The sequence below is a fragment of the Natator depressus genome, chromosome 5, assembly GCF_965152275.1.
Source record: "Natator depressus isolate rNatDep1 chromosome 5, rNatDep2.hap1, whole genome shotgun sequence".
Lineage (NCBI taxonomy): Eukaryota > Metazoa > Chordata > Testudines > Cheloniidae > Natator > Natator depressus.
The window spans coordinates 122,157,709-122,171,749 of NC_134238.1; the positions used below are offsets into that span (position 1 = coordinate 122,157,709).

General features: G+C 50.4%; 1 pseudogene; it reads left to right on the top strand.

Annotated features, from left to right (window-relative positions):
- Window positions 1–1,014: 1,014 nt before the first annotated feature.
- On the top strand, window positions 1,015–12,499 carry LOC141987090 (perilipin-3-like; annotated as a pseudogene).
- Window positions 12,500–14,041: the final 1,542 nt, after the last annotated feature.

Sequence of the window (14,041 nt, forward strand, 5' to 3'; positions counted from 1 at the left end):
ATGGGAAGGTGGTTGCTAAGCCTTGGGCATGCAATGGTCTCTCTGTGCTGGTGTTACTTGCACCTGTGCAGAGCCCTCTGGAACTCAGCTACTCTTCCCAACTGCCTGTTGAAGTTACTGGGGTCTGAGTAAATGCAGGGACTGGTTTGTGCAGGGCTCATTGTAGAATCAGGGCCTAAAACTGCCCCACTCTGGCCTTTGCAGCCACTGAAGCTGAAGGTCGTGTGTCTGGATGGAGGCCCACTCACATCCCCCTTGTGGGACAGTCCCATGGGTGTGAACATCTAGGCTTGCTTGAAAGGAGTGAGGTGAGCACCTGCCTCAGCCCCAGGCCTCTGTCACTCCCTGCTTTGATTTTACTCCCTGTGTGAAGGGCAATGGGGAGGTTATGGGAAGAAGTTATACATGGTGTGATCTCCTGTCACTCCAGCTGGGAAGGACCCTGGCACTGGAGTAACTAGGCCAGAGAATGATAATGGGGAGAGGGTAGAGCCAAGCATAGTGGCTATGATTGACTCCCCCCCCGCCCAAACTTTTCCCTGAGCTTGTCTCCCCTCTTAGTCCTTCCCTGTGGCTGTGTCATCCCCATCATTTCCCAAATGCTCCCCTGATGCCCCCTGAGCCTGGGGGTTCCACGTATTGAACTGACACTTATATTGGAACTGCTAACTGCACTCAGTCTTTAACCCCTTATTGCCCAGCGTGGGGCAACTAACTCTCTTTGAGCTACCAGCAATCTCCTCTGTTAGATTGTTTTAGTGACAAAAAACCTTCTACACTGAAAATGTTACCAGGTAAATGGAGCATAAAGACGCTCTTCAGACAGTCCAGCGGGAGCCAAAATTGGCAACTCCAAAACCCTGTAACATTTAAGAGGCTCACAGCCCTCACTGGGTAAAGTAGGGAATGCAGCTGTGTGATTGGTCTCCTAAGCTGTCTGTCAAGTGTGTCCAGCCCCATGATGACATCATCACAGGAATATAATGGCTGAGACCTGGGAGAGGTCTGAGTATTGGTGAAGGATTAGTAGTGTGGAAGTTTGGTAAGATGCGTGGTTAAGCTCTGTACTATGTTTCTGCTTCTTTGGGTGTTTAGATGGGGGCTCTTTCTTACACAGAATGTGACACAATGTCTTGCCTGATGGCTAGTAGTAGCTAGGATTGAATGATCAGAAGCTCTTAGCTACTTTCAGTGCTTGGTAGCTGTACTTCTGTAAAGCATTTCTAGCTGAGTCTTCTGACCAAACAGTCCAGGGAAGGAAACTGTCTGCCTTCCAGACGGGGAGGCCTGGATTAATGGTATGTTCTAGGAGATAGAGGCTTCCCTAGAGAAGAACAGAATATTTAACAAGGAGAACTAAATTAGAGCTTGGACTATGGGAAAACCCTCCACTCACCTCTACCTGAGCTAAGCTATGCTGTTCCCACTCAGGGATGGGGATTGGGACTTCTGGCTGTGGTCTGAGTTCTGGCTTGTCCTAATGATCTGCAGGTGGAAACACTTGACTGAGGTGGCTGATTCAGCTGAGACTGGAGTGCTGGGTAACCAATATGTATCTGAAACAGATAATGCAGAAAACAATAAAGATAGCAGGCCTGGTGCCTTCCCATAAGGGAAACGCTCCCTGGCCCTAGCTTTCTAGTTAGTGGTCTCACTCTCATATCTAGGGGTGATGGTGTCCATTTACCTGAAGTGGAATCTGTTTCTTTACCAGACCAGTCTTTAACTGACAATAGAAAGTATTTGTATTTTTACCAGCTAAATTGGCTTTAAAATAACCAGCCTGCCATACTGGGCATCCCCGATGTAGACTCATAGATATTAAGGTCAGAAGGGACCATTATGATCATCTCCTATGTAACTCAGAATCCGGGGAGACTTAAACACTACTCACTCTCGAGGTCCCTGCAGGCTCACCAATGGTACCTTCTCAATTCAGTGTTCTGTGTGTGTCGTCCATGTCTACTACCTTCAGCAGGATAACTTCTGTCAGTGATTGTACTCTGGGACAAATGGAATTAGCCCTGGTATTATCTGGGAAAAGACTAAATGGAGAGGATGCCTCTGAGCTGTGCAGGTGTCCTGGTGTTCCCTTTGGGAGGTATTGTTGGGTCTCGAAGTCTGAGTAGAAGCTTTCGGAGTGTGTAAATGGGGTGTTACATCGGGTGGGATCTGAGTTTCTACAGAGAATTCTTTCCTGGGTATCTGGCTGGTGAGTCTTGCCCCTAAGCTCAGGGTTTAGCTGATTGCCATATTTGGGGTCAGGAAGGAATTTTCCTCTAGGGCAGATTGGAAGAGGCCCTGGAGGCTTTTCGCCTTTCTATGTAGCATGGGGCACGGGTCACTTGCTGGAGGATTCTCTGCTCCTTGACATCTTTAAACCACGATTTGAGGACTTCAATAGCTCAGACATAAATGAGAGGGTTTTTGCAGGAGTGGGTGGGTTAGATTCTGTGGCCTGCGTTGTGCAGGAGGTCAAGTTAGATGACCATAATGGTCGCTTCTGACTTAATATCGATCGATCTATGTGTAAATCACCAACAGACCCTGGTCATCGGCAGGATCAAACCTGGGCCCTCTAGAGACTCATGCAATGACAGAAGACCACACACAGACAAACTGGCTGTTTCTGTTTCTGGGCCTGCCTTAGATGAAAGGTTTAAGGCCCTGGCCTCTTCTCTCTGTAGAGAGACTTACTACGGGGGACAACCTGGTCTGGCTCTTAAAGAAAACGGACCGGGAGCAGCTCTCCTGATGTTCCTACACAAAATTGATTTCCTGCTGTAGCCACTCAATATTCCTTTTCGGATCTTGCAGGGACATCTCACTCGACTATGTCTGCTAAGGAAAATGAACCACAGGTGGAAATCCAGGCAGAGGAGCAACAGGTGGGTCCCTCCTGGGGAGGCAGGTGTGCTTGGCAGCTGGAAGGGCTGTTCTAGCTTGAATGTCTCCACTGCTGGAGACAGGGACTCGTAACCACAATACTAGCCAATGATTGTAGCTCTGAGTGCCGTAGTCACTGCCCACAAGTGCCTCCTGAAGCCAGGAGGAGCACTGGGGACTGTTTGAATGCTGTCTGCACTGTAACACTGGCAAATCCCGTTGACTGTAATGCCCAAGGGCCCCCAAAAAAGAGGGGGGCATTGTACCGTGTCCTGGACCGAGACATGGATCCTGATCGGGAGAGACTTCACTGGAAAAGACAAAAGGTCTCTCCATTCCTACTCTCGCTGACAGAAAGAGACTGTGACATAGTTCTGTTTTGTTGGTGGGTGTGCCAAGATTGCTGAATATTGGCAGCTGTTCGAATAGGACCAGGCTTCTGGGTGAGTAACTAATGTTACAGGCAGGCCACTGAACCCCTGCTGACAGGGACAAGAGACTGCCTAGCTCTGAGGACCGTCTCCTACAGAATCAGTAGATGCAGAGGGAAAGAGACAGGAGGGGCACCTTGACAAGCCAGGAGCTCTTCCTCAGCTGACTCCTCTTTCCCTCCCTCAGACTGCAGGGGACAGGGTGGCTGGCCTGCCCTTGGTCAGCTCTGCCTGTGAGATGGCCTCTGCCAGCTACGCTGCCACCAAAGAGACCCACCCAGCCATCAAAGCGGTCTGTGAGGTGGCAGAGACTGGGGTGAGGGCCATCACGTCTGCTGCCATCACCGGGGCACGGCCCATCCTGGACCAGCTGGAGCCACAGCGTGAGTAAGGGAGGGGAGGCTGGAACACTCGTGGGTGTGTGGTGGGGGAGGTGGGTCTGGGGGCAGGCTCAGCCTACAGTGGCTCTAGGCCCACTACTGAGCTTGGCCTCCAACTGGCAGCAAACAGAATCCAGACTCGCTTCTCATGCTCCCCTGAACTCGGCTAGCTCCTGGACGTGATCTGGCCAAGGCATTGGCCTTGCGCGGAGCGGCTCTGACGGCTGCAGCAGCTGCTAGTGGGGACTCTTGCTCAGGTACCGGTGCTGAGCTGGGCCAGCCTAGAGGCAGGCAGTGCCCAGGCACAATCCCTGGTGTGCGTGGCTGGCCCAGTACCACACAGCCACATGCACTGTGTATGGCACCTAATGCCATGGAGCAATACCTGCTAGAGGGCACAGGAAGCAGCTCCAATGCTGAAGGGATCTGAGCCCATTGCGGGCACTGGAGACTCCTGAAACCCTCTAGGAGAAGCTGGGGGTGGATGAACAGATGGCTGGCAGGGGGATCTCCTGAGTGCTAAACCTGCGCTGACCCAGACTGGCTCCATAGCCTTGGGCAACTTGCCCAACCTCTCTTCCTTGGCTTTCCCATCAGTAACCTGGGACACTTGCTTAGGAACACCAGTCCTCCAGTGTACACAGATTAGCAGCCCCACGAGATCTGTGCACGTGAACGAATTAAGGGAACGAGTTCTGTGGTTGTGTTACAGTTGAAGCAGCCAATGAATATGCCTGTCGGGGTCTGGACAGACTGGAGGAGCAGCTGCCCATCCTGCAGCAGCCGATTGAGAAGGTAACCACAGGAGTGTCACGGCTGGTCCTGGAGCAGGATGAGGTTGTGGGCCCTTCACTTCCGCTAGGTGTTCAGTGACCTCTCTTCTGACCCCTTTCCCTCTAGGTGGCTTTGGATGCCCAAGACCTCGTGCGTGCCACAATGGTGGGTGCCAAGGATGCAGTCTGCAGCATGGTCACTGAGGCCAAGGATGCAGTGACCAGCATGGTGAGCGTGGCCCAAGGGGCTGTCCAGGAGAGCGTGGAGGTGACCAAATCCGCCGTGACCAGCAGCATGAGCACAGTGATGGGCTCCAGCATGGGGCAGATGGCTGCCAGTGGCATAGACACAGCATTGGGGAAATCTGAGCAGCTGGTGGACTACTACCTCCCCATGACCTAGGAGGAGCTCGGTAAGAACCCCTCTGCTGAATACAAACCAATGTGACCCTGGTGTCTTGGGGTGTGGTTTGGACTCACAGCTGTTCAGTGTTCACAGCTGAGCTGCCAAAAGAGCCACCTCTCCTTCAGGCTCCCTTGCAACCTTACTTGGTTACTAGCCCTCCCCTTTGTTCCTTCATGCTGGGCCCTCAGCTAGCCCTGTCGTCTGGCTCTGACGCTGCTCCCTGTGCAGCTACCCGCTGCCTTACTGGTCGGTGCTGCAGGGCATCCAAAGGTGCCCTGGGAAATATTCCATCGGTCACAAGCTTTGGGAGGGCTGAACGCATCCCTGCCTTGTATCCTGGCCCTGCCAACCGGTGGTGCAAGTAGATTTAAACTCTTACCAGTACGGCGACTCATGGGAGGGATCCAAAAGGGCAGGGGGGGCACGTGACTTCCCCAAAACAGCCACACCCTGCCTTGTGCAGGTGGCTCTACAGATTCCAGACAGGAGATGGAACTACGTGGAAGGGCTGGTGGGGAGCCAGCTGGGGGCGGTACAGCCACACCGGAGGAGGTGCCAGCGTTCTGCTCCTTTTGCTGCTGCGGTTCCTGAGAGCCCTGCAGTTTTCAATGGATACCGAACGTCATTCCAGTACGTCATACCAGCAACAAATGTCTTAATGGTGCGGTGTACCTGACCTTACTGCCTTACTTGCACCACTGCTGCCAACTGACCCCTTTTCCCTTCCAGCTGAGCTTGCCACAACTCCCGTTGAGGGGCCTGGAGAGGCTCCTGCAGAGCAGCGGAGTTACTACGTGCATCTGGGTTCCCTTTCGAGCACGCTGCGCCAGCGAGCCTACCAGCACGCCCTAGGCATGATGAGACAAGCCAGGTAGCGCACCCTGGAGGCCCTCTCCCAGCTCCAGCAAATCATTGACCTGGTAGGAACACGACCCCTCTCCCCTGCCCTGTAGCTGCTGTGGGTCATGGTCTGTCATAATTATAAAGGGAAGGGTAAACCACTTTAAAATCCCTCCTGGCCAGAGGAAAAATGCTCTCACTAGTGAAGGGTTAAGAAGCTAAAGGTAACCTCCCTGGCACCTGACCAAAATGACCAATGAGGAGACAAGATACTTTCAAAAGCTGGGAGGAGGGAGAAAAAACAAAGGGTCTGTGGCTGTCTGTCTGTAAGCTCCTTTTGCTGGGAACAGAACAGAAATGGAGTCTTAGAACTTTTAGTAAGTAACCTAGCTAGGTATGTGTTAGATTATGATTTCTTTAAATGGCTGAGAAAAGAACTGTGCTGAATAGAATGATTATCCCTGTCTGTGTCTTCTTTGTAACTTAAGGTTTTGCCTAGAGGTGTTCTCTATGTTTTGAATCTAATTACCCTGTGAGGTATCTACCATCCTGATTTTACAGAGGTGATTCCTTTACTTCTATTAAAAGCCTTCTTGTAAGAAAACTGAATGCTTTTTCATTGTTCTCTGATCCAAGGGTTTGGGTCTGAGGTCACCTATGCAAATTGGTGAGGATTTTTACCAAACCTTCCCTAGGAAGTGGGGTGCAAGGTGTCAAAGTTTGACTCACTCACAATTTATCAGACCACTCTGTTTTATTAGCAAAGCTGCTCTGCTAATACATTTAGAAGTGAGCCCCCCGAGTGGGGCTTGTTCTCCAGCAAGCTGTATAAATTAAGAGACACAAGTTATAGACAAAAGAAGAAAAATTTTAGTCACCACCCTTCGAGATCCCTGAGACCAGTCAGGTATCTTCAATTACCTGCCACCCTTAACAATCTCCTTTAACAGCTTCCAGTTAACTTAACTAATTGCCCTTCACACCTTCCATTCTGATGCCTGCTTCTTAGACATGCTGGCTCTATCTTAATTGCTTCTCCCTTCAAAAGCTAACTGTCCCTACGTGTGCTGCCTCAGATACTCTGTAACATGTTTTGGCATGCCCTCTCATATACAATGTATCCAGCATGTCCCCTTATACAATGTTATACTTCCACAATCCCCCCCTTTTGGTCAAGGCTACGCCCATGACCAATGACTTACTGGATTCCATACATCAATCGTTCTTTTTCATTACTTTCACTGGTGACATTTAACAACATTAGATTAGCACTCTGGTTAGGGGTAACATATGTTTTTCCTAGCCCCCAAGTGTCATTTTCCTTCCATGTCCTTTTAAGTGGATAGGGTTCTCCAGCAAGCTCTGAGGAATTCAAAGGGATTGCCATGGTGGGGATACTAGCTTGTGAGTGAGCTGGGATGTGGCTGCAGACCCAGCAATTAGAAATATTCAGGATCTGGGCTATCTGCACCTGTTGGATGAAAGAAGTGTCACTGTCACTCTGGATTCCCCAGACCCTCAGGACACAGTAGCTGAGGATTAAGCTTCTCAAAGGACACATGTTGGAAGCAGGACCCTTTCTGGTTCTGACAACCCCTTTCGAGGGAACCACAGTCACGGTTTTACGTCCAGCAGGCACTAGGCTCACTACTGCTTCTTGTTTGTTGGGTCCTGCTGTCTGCTTACCCTCTGCTTCTGGCAACCCTGACGAGAGCGCAGATTGTAAGGTATTGCAGGCTGTTCCTCTTTGTCTTCTGGGGTTGAAGCTGGTTCTGCGTGGTCTTGCGGAGGTGCTTGGTCCCCTTGAGGTGGTGCTGGCTTACACTGTGAGGCGTGGATCCATGCAGCGATGCTGGATAATTTCACTGCTGTCTGGGTGGTGAGCAGTACCTGGTATGGACCCTTCCACCGGGGTTCCAAGCCGTGCTTCCGAAGGTGGTGCCGCATGTAGACCCAATCACCAGGCTCAAGAGTGTGACAGGCAGCAGAGGTGGGTTCCGTCGGCCAAGCTGCTCGCACCTGTGAATGGAAGGAGCTCACAGCTTGCATTAACCCTTTGCAGTACTGGAGGAGCGTGCTGTGAGTTAGGTTTAGGTCTGGGGCTGGGGTAATAGTAGCCATTGTTCGCATAGGGCGTCCCATGATGATTTCAAATGGACTCCATTTGTGTCTCTGGGATGGGGATGACCGAATTTCCATAAGGGCCAGTGGTAAAGCAGCTGGCCAGTTTAACCCTGTGGAACTACAGATTTTTGCCAGCTTATTTTTAAGCACACCATTTCGCCTTTCAACTGCCCCTGCACTCTGTGGATGGTAAGGGCAGTGCAACAGGTGGGTGACATGTAATACCTGGTTTAGATGTTGAACAATTTTTCCAGTAAAATGTGTTCCCCGGCCACTAGACAGTAGCAGGAATTCCCTTGGTAGGGATAATGTGGTTTAACAGACATTTTGCAACGGACAATGAATCAGCTTTGCGACAGGGAAAGGCTTCAATCCAACCCGAAAACAGACATATTATAACTAAAATGAATTCATATTTCTGACACTTTGGCATTTGTACAAAATCAAGTTGCCAGTGTAGGAAAGGTGCTTGAGGCAAACCCCGGAACCCTTGTTACTTTTACAGATTTGCCTACATTGTGGCTTTGACAAGTAACACAAGCGGCACAGTGGCGGGTTGCAAAGGAGCTGAAATGGGGAGCCCACCACCCCGCCTTACTCATAGCAGAGACCATCCCCTCCTTGACGACATGCGAAACACCATGTAGCAGGGTGGCTAGAGACGGGTAGAGTGAGAGGGGGGCTACAAAGGTACCGGTGGGCGATCGCCAAAGGGAATCAGAATGCAAAGAGCAACCCAAAGACCGGAGTGGAGAGGGAAGTTTCAGACAGCAGGGAGGCTACAGAATCACATAAGGAAGCCTGAGGGATTTGCAGATAGACACCATCTGGGGAGCAGTAAATAGAACAGCCAAGTTTGCATAGCAAGTCCTGTCCCAGAAGGTTTGCAGGGGTGGAATCGGAGAGGAAGAATGCATGCTCCCTCAGAGAGGGGACCGACCTGAACAGACAAAGGTTTTGAGAGGGGGAAAAGAGGTAGGGATCCCTGTAATGCCAACAGCAGACACAGATTTTCCAGATCGGGGAACCTCAGGCAAGTCAGTGGTGTGGATTGTAGAAAGAGAAGCTCCAGTATCAACAAGGAAAGGGGGAGAGAGAGATCATTTACAGTCAGGACACATTCTCCAGTAGGGGACAGAGGTAATAAGGGAGCTAAAACTTTGTGAGGTTCCCCAGCATCCCGTCATTGTTGGGGTGAAAAATAGGGTTGGGGATCAGCTGGAGGAACCAGCGGGGGGTTCACTTGATTTCCCATATAATTATTAGGTCATCTTGGACACTCTTTTTTTTTTTTTTTTTTTCCAGTGTCCAGGCTGTTTACAGTAGTTACAAACCACAGTTAATCCAGCCCCCCGCCCCGTTCCGCAACCCCGTCCCTGTCCCCGGTGTGGTCTGCTTAGTCCTGAATAATGCTGTATCTGCAGAGCCATTAACTTTTGGGAGGACTGTTCCTCCTTTCCTTTTAAAGTGCGGTGGCAATGCTCTGCTACTGCCAGCAATTTGTCCATGGTTTCAGTCTCCCATCCCACACTTATTCGTTTTAACATGCTGCCTGTGGCAGGGAGAAGACCATCAACAAATGCATGTGCCAAGGCCCCCTGCCCATTTACATCGGGCTCTTGTATTCCTGAATGTTGTAGGAAAATATCAGTTAGCCGGGACCTATAGTCGCCTGGGCTTTCTCCTTGCCCTTGCTTACAGCAACATATTGCTGTCCAGTTTGTTTTAGGAGACCACACTTTGGGAATGGCTTGATGCAGGCGCTTCCAAAGAGCCATACACCAGTCTCTGTATGCCGAATCTGGGCCAGTACTTTTTATGGTTGAGTGGCGTGCCTCAGGTGGCCAGTCTGCGGCAGCCAACCATTTTTCATAATAACTGGCAGGAGCTAACAATTTACACAGTTGGAGGAGATCTGTCTCAGAGGGTTCATAGGTTTCACAGATTAACAGAAACTCCTCAGCAAATTTGACAGTTTTCCTGTGGTTTGGGAAAACTTTTAACTATAGATAAAAGTTCCGTATGAGTCCAGGGCTTATAATCCCATATGGACTCACTTTCTCCCATCTTAAGGACGCGTAAGGGTGCCAGAACAGTTTGATCAGAGTCTCTCATTAACCTCCCATCAGGTTCTCTTTTCCAAGAAGAGATGTCAAGAGAATCTTTGCAGTCTGCTTTGGATTTCTTCTTCATAATATTTTGCAGAGCTGCGAGGCCAATGAGGGTATCTTCTTCACTTTCATTATCTTCAATAGTCACTGAAGATTTTTCCTTTTCTGATTTCTTATTTGCGCAGGAGTATGGTGGGGGGTCGGGTTTGATCCGGATCATTCCACAGGACTGGGCAAAGGGGAGCACTCGGACTAGTGGTGGGAGAGACTGCATCCAATTGAATTGTTAGTTTTTTGATAGAATTTTTGAGAGGTGAGTTTTGACTCAGTCCATCTACGATTTGCCTCTTCCCACCACTGCATGAAGCAGTCTACTTCTCCTCTCTCCAATTTGGTTTTTGGGAGGACGAGTTTGCTTTTTAAAGCGTCCACTTGATCCTTGTCCCAAGAACCTAACAGTGGCCACTGTAATTTGGGGTTCTCTAGAGCTAATTTGGACCATTTTTCAAGAAGCCTACAAGAGTCCAGACCCCTCCTAAAACACATAAAATAAGCTGGAGTTCCCTTAGGGAACTGTTCTACCTTAGACTTCTGATTACCCATCCAGGAGGACTTCACACAGCACTCACACAAGAAGGAAATTTGGGCTCCGCAGAGCGGTACCCGGTGCAAGACACAGAAAGGAGCCCACAGGCTACTGCCTCAACTGCCCTTGCTTTCACACCAGGGGTTATACCCAAGGCGTGGTGCGGCTGCAGCTGTGCAGATTCCACTTATTCAGACCGTGGGGACGGGGACCCCTTGGTCAGCCAGTCTCCGGACAGAGATCGCTCCCAGATTAACACACACACCACGGGGAAGACGGATAGACACAAAGACAAGACAGTCCTCAAACCGGTTAAAGCACAAAAATAATAATTACCTGAGACGTCTGATTCCAGAAGCTGGATCCAAAGACCCCTACCCGAACAGAGTGGGAAGCAACAAGTTCAATGGCGTAGACTGCGCTGCTGCTGTGTACCTTTTTGTCTTGTGGAGGATCGCTTGGACTAAGCGTCCAGGCGCCGACTGCCACGATCGTCCTGCAAGGCAGTCAGGGATCACACAGCCTCAGTGAAGCCGCTTGCCATCTCGGTGGAACCTCCAAATTGTCAAAGTTTGACTCGCTCACAATTTATCAGACCACTCTGTTTTATTAGCAAAGCTGCTCTGCTAATACATTTAGAAGTGAGCCCCCCGAGTGGGGCTTGTTCTCCAGCAAGCTGTATAAATTAAGAGACACAAGTTACAGACAAAAGAAGAAAAATTTTAGTCACCACCCTTCGAGATCCCTGACTGGTCTCAGGGATCTTCAATTACCTGCCACCCTTAACAATCTCCTTTAACAGCTTCCAGTTAACTTAACTAATTGCCCTTCACACCTTCCATTCTGATGCCTGCTTAATTGCTTCTCCATTCAAAAGCTAACTGTCCCTACGTGTGCTCCCTCAGATACTTTGTAACATGTTTTGGCATGCCCTCTCATATACAATGTATCCAGCATGTCCCAATGTTATACAATGTTATACTTCCACAAAGGGTTGGGAGGATTTTTGGGAGGGAAGACGTGTCCAAACTACGTTTCCTGGTAAACCCAGTTAGAGTTTGGTGGTGGCAGTGGAAATTCCAAGGGCAAAGGGTAAAATTAATTTGTACCTTGGGGAAGTTTTAACCTCAGCTGGTAAAAGTAAGCTTAGGACGTTTTCATGCAGGTCCCCACATCTGTACCCTAGAGTTCAGAGTGGGGGAGGAACCTTGACACGGTTTCTGCAGCCTCCCATGCTCAGTGCCATTGGCACTGTTTGTTCCTAGGCCCAGCTGTGTCGCTGCAGTAGTGCTGCCGGCTTGCTGCCCACACCTAGCTGTGGGAGAGCTTCCCTGGCCAGCCGCCTCCTGCTCTTCCCAGCTAACTGCCCTCTCCTCCTGCAGATCAAGCAGGCTGTAGATCAGAAGCTTCACAATGGCCAGGACCGTCTGTACCAGATGTGGCTCCAGTGCTGCAGGGGGAAGTTGGAAGGGCAGGAGGAACCAGACTCCGCAAAGGTATGCTCCTTCTCGCCCTCACAGCCTTGTTTCAGCAAACTCCCCCCATCTGTAGGGGAAACTTGCAGATACTCCAGTCTCTTTCTCCTTCCATCAGGTTGAAGCTCAGGCTCTAGCCATGTCCCAGAGCCTCACCCAGCAACTGAAAACCACCTGCCTTACTCTCCTGGGCAGCATCCAGGGCCTTCCCAGCACTATCCAGGACAAGGCCCAGCAGGTCTCGAGCAGTATAGAAGAGCTCCAGGCTTCCTTCTCCAGTGCCGGCTGTTTCCAGGATCTGTCCAGCAGTGCCCTTGCCCGTAGTCGGGAGATGGTGACCAAGGCCCAGGAGTCCCTGGATGAGCTGCTGGAATACGTGATGCAGAACATTCCCCTGGAATGGATCGTGGGACCCTTCACTCCCGCTGGAGACTCCCCACCGTCTCCTGATGAGCTGGTGGAGGAAGGAAAGAAGCTGGAGGCCTGAAGGGTTTCCCCTGCTGCTGGAAGGAATCCAGCTGAATTGCCTGCATAGCTAGTGTGGGGTCTCCTTGCTGAGGCCACAGTTCTGCTTTGTCAGATGGAAGAGTTGACCTCCGTCCACCTTCTGCAGAATTGCAGAACGTGAATGTCATTTCCCACACCCACTCCTCCAGAACCATTTATTACCGGTTACTGGGTGGCATCACTAGTCGTGCAGGACTGCATCCCTTGCAGGGCTAGTCTGCTTCTCTCAGGACATACATACAGCTGTCTTCCTCTGTACATAGAAAGTGCTCCTGAGCTTGATCTTTTTCCTAGCTTTGTAATGTGTAAAACTAGGGTTTAATGTCACAATAAACCTCAACTGCATTCAAAGTCCTGTCTGCTTAATGTGATTTCCTCCCTGGCTCATGCTCTGTAGAAACATACTGTACAGGTGACCCCATGCCCCTCTTCTTCATACACACAAACCCCCTCCACCCACTTTTTTCTCTGGCAGGGCTCCAGAATGGCTGAGCTCGTCTCCTGGGTGAAGGCATCTCTTCAGGTGCCTCCATTTGACACACTTCCATTGAGACTTTTCTCAGGTAGAAGGAGGCAACAGCCCCTTGAGAACTCTCGTCTGGCTTCCAGTGTGTAGCAAGGCAACATTACGGACTCTGAGACCAACTAACAGAGGGAGGAACCCAGGTTGTTGAGACAGGGCACTATGGCCTTGAGAGGAAATGGGGTGTATGGAGAACTGAGAACCTACTACTGGTAATGAGCGAAGTTAAAAGGGTCACATACAGTGGTGGGAGACTGTGGGGCCTTGCCTCTAGTCCAGTACAAGAAGCTCAACAGCTTGGAAGTGTCTCGGAAAAGAGATGGTGAATTGACAACTCCAGGCAACTGGGATTTAACAAAACCCACACACAGGGAGACGAGCTGCAAGAAATAGAGCAGCAGACAGACTTGCTGAAGCATGGACATCAGCCAGCCTGCGTCCTTCCTCCCTGCCATTAGCCAAGCACCTGCCTAACCTTTCCTACTGCCTAGTGTAAACCTAGCCAGGCCAATAACCGTACAGGCACATGGCTCAGGGTTGTGGGAGATCCATGATAGGACCAGTGCTGGGCTTGTAATGCTTTTTTCCTGAGACCTTGTGTCGATGCTTGAAGTCACAAGTGGGTAGTGGCATCTAGGCAGCTCCATCACTGTTGCTTATCCTAAGTCGGGCTTGAGCTATTAAAAACCTTCAGGCAAGGAAATGTCTCTCGGGTTCAGTACTGCAACAGGACCATGACCAGGAATGGGTGTGTTGCTCTCAAAGATGGAGACCAGTAATCAAAGTGGTGATGTAAGCAGCTCCCAGGGCTGGTTACACCTGATCTCATTGGACAGGGCCTGTCTTGTACTCCAGTGGACTGGGGATACAAAGCTTTTCATAGACTCCTAGAATATGGGGGTTGGAAGGGACCTTAGGAGGTCATCTAATCCAACCCCCTGCTCAAAGCAGGGCCAATCCCCAAACTAAATCATCCCAGCCAGGGTTTTGTCAAACCCA